Below are 3,463 nucleotides of genomic sequence, written 5' to 3' on the forward strand. Positions count from 1 at the left end.
CACTAATAATATTGATAAGTTCTGTATTTTTGTCAAAAAAGTAATTTTGCATTTGTTTACAGTAATCTTCTTCTTCTTCTACGACTTAGCAAATCAACTACAAATGACTTGCTGAGTTGAATTCACAATAGTACGATTGTGTACATGCGCTACTGATCGAATGTAAATTATGCAACGTAATGAGCGGTATGACTGAATGATGTGCATAATATTTTCAGTACTATGCCTTGTACAATCTGCATGGGATATGGTAAATTTAGTGCTCATTAAAGTCATTTTGGCGATCACGTAATTGAAAGTCAGCTTACGTTTTCGCTTTTTGTCTGATCATAATTCAAAAGAAAACATATGAAGTTGTTTACAAATCAAAGAGACGTATAGCGAATTCAAAAGAAAACATATGAAATCAAATGGAGGTATAGCGAATTGAAAAGAAAACATATGAAATTTACAATGATTAATGAATGTCGTTTTTTCGCCTTTTTTCGTACGCATAGGTTGCATATTGTTGAAACTTAATAAAAATTTCGTATTAATCAATACATAATTGTTAGGATGAATGCGGAAGGTGCAATAAAAAAATCATTAAACCTTTAGCTGACGTAAAACGATCGAAAGAAAAGGAGGATAGCGTGGCAGATAAACCATATTTTGAAAAATATGGAAAAACCGAAAACTAGATATCTAAAAGCCGCATGTGCATAATCGTATTCGAGTGCAATTTCGTAAACGACAACTATTGTATTCGTGTTAGGACAGATGAAGATAAAAAAAAGTCTAATCAAAAATTTTTCTTATATATATACAGCATATGAAAAAAAATTAAAAATATTTTGTAATAATAAAGAAGACCTCTTACGGCGAATAGTGAGAAAACAATTTCTAATGTCTGCTTGTTAGAAGGTCGTCAAAAAAAGATTGATAAGTCCATCCAACGCATTCCTCGCGTTGGTGATACTGCGTATGCAGTATGAAGGCGTATACACTTGGGAAGCAGAGATGGAAATGCGGATAAAGTGACTTATCTTCTCTTGCATTGGTTTGGTTTCTTCGCGCACTTTGCTATAACAACGGGTGCATAGTAAACCGGCCTGCGTTTTAACTCTAAGCAGTTTGCAGATGTATTCCGGAAAACCGAATTTACGATTCGACGTCGATGTTTTGGGTACAGCCCCCAAAAATACATCCCCAAGCAAATATTTGAGAGAATACACATTTAGTTTAAATCAGCTATTTATATATTTTATAAAGGGCCTCCTGAGTTTCTTCCCGAATGTTGTAAACGTTTTAGCAAAAGAAATATATCCGCTGCCTTCTCACTAATAGAAAAATGAAGCATAAGCATATTTTGGCCAAAAAATAAAAGTTCGGTCCGGGGAAAGGCTTTGAACCCATATAGAGTGTCTAAAGCTTCGACTTTTATCCGTTACAATTTTTTTTATTAGATTTTGAACTTACAAATTATTGTTAGGGTATTTTTTCTTTTTTAATATTCGCTTAGTTAGAGTACATTTAGATTTATTCATTTATATATTTATTGGTACCACTAGCATAACAATATGCGTAACACTACCCGGCATTTCTTGGGTGAAGGTAATATATAAATTATAATTTATTCCATTCGATTAGGTTAACACGTCAACGACACGAGTCACCATACGACTTAGACTATAGGCTGTGTAGTTGTTGTCGATTCCTCTAGACCAATGTCTAATAAAGCCTAGCACCGATTTAGACTATTCCATATGGAAACTGTTTGACACAACTACCACGGATTATTTTCTATATTATCTGAAATTACTTCTCACTTCCATTACAGTTCGACACAACTACCACGGATTATTTTCTATACTATTTGAAATTATTTCTCACTTCCATTACAGTTCGACATAACTACCGCGGATTATTTTCTTATTATTTTCTGTTTTATATACTCGTGATATTCGAAAGTTTTCATTAGTTAGTTAAAATGAATTAAAATTCTAAGTTAAGATACGAACTACCAATTTCTAAACTAAGGAGTTTATTGCCAGGCTCCACCGAATAATCTATATTTATAGATCTCTAACGGTACAGAAAACCGTTGGATGCATAACGATATTCCAATGCTTGGCAGCCATTCTTGCAAAGATAAAACCAAAGCCTATTGATTGGGTCCACACCCACTGCTGCGGTCGCTACCTTTCATTTACTATCTCTTTCCCCACTTTTATGCAGCTATGACTGTCTTAGACCTACAGAGGACATCCCCTGTGTAGCTAGTCATATTAAAGAAAAAAAATTGCGTTTTGATTTTTTGTTTTGCATTAGGGTCCACTCTTCCGAAGATTTATCTTACTAAACCAACTTCGAAGTCTCTCGTCTTTTGTTCTATGTAACTGCTAAGTGATTGTACTTTACTTAAGAAAACACATACGTCTTGGAAAAGACAGTTTCGTGCATTTTCTGTGATTTATTATAATAGTGTTGAATGCCCATTATATTATTTAAATCGATTTGGAGGATACATGAGCAAGATTCCGAATTAGAGGACGAGAATTGTTTAACATCATCTGCGTACATTAAGATATCAGAAGACTTAAGTGCTGATGGAACATCACCCCTGAAATCACTCCTCGTCAAAGCAAGCAGGAAATCTGTCTGCTAGCAATTCGAGCTGTTTATGCTGCGTTATGTCCTAGGTATAGATAAGAAAATGACAAAATTAAGGCATTTATAAACGGAGGACACAAGAACCCTTGCTGATTTATATTTATGTCGACCTGCGTAACTTGATTTTTAGTTACGGCGAAATCAGTCTTATTAAAAGCAAATCTGAATGGAGTGGCGGTGGGAGAAGAGGGGATTAGGAGGATAAGTCTTGGCGACCTCACTGAAATACATTGATGTAATTAATAAGTGAAGGATGACAAGGATCTTCAGGTGAGAAGCAGCTAATTGAGAGATCAATTTTATTTCAAAAGAGTAGGTCCAAGGTCCTAGGCTAGGTGTCCTCACCAAGCCTATGTCATCGTTAACACCGACTGCTTGTCTTAATATAATGCGTCCGTTCATATAATTTTTTTAAACATTTGCTGCCATCCTTTGCTGTATTCATGTTTACATATTCACGGACACATAAATAGCAGACTTTAAGCTTTGAGAGCAAACACAAAGTTAATGCTAAAAAAGCACAACATAATAGGATACACATTGTAGCCTGGTAAGGCCGAACTTTATAAATCCTCCTCCTCTACAGATATATTTGATAGGGTCTAAATAGTAGACATATGGGATCCAAATTCCTTTTGCTTATTTTTTTGCTAAATTGTTATATTTTTATTATTAAATTGTTACTATTTTTCATCATAAAATATTAAAAATTAAATCTTTTTCTAAAGGATTTGATAATTATATGAAATGGGGTTCAAAAAGTAGTGATGGTTTTACGATAATTTCCAGTATCAACGGATGGACTTGAGAG

This window comes from Glossina fuscipes, unplaced genomic scaffold (assembly GCF_014805625.2).
Source record: "Glossina fuscipes isolate IAEA_lab_2018 unplaced genomic scaffold, Yale_Gfus_2 142, whole genome shotgun sequence".
Lineage (NCBI taxonomy): Eukaryota > Metazoa > Arthropoda > Insecta > Diptera > Glossinidae > Glossina > Glossina fuscipes.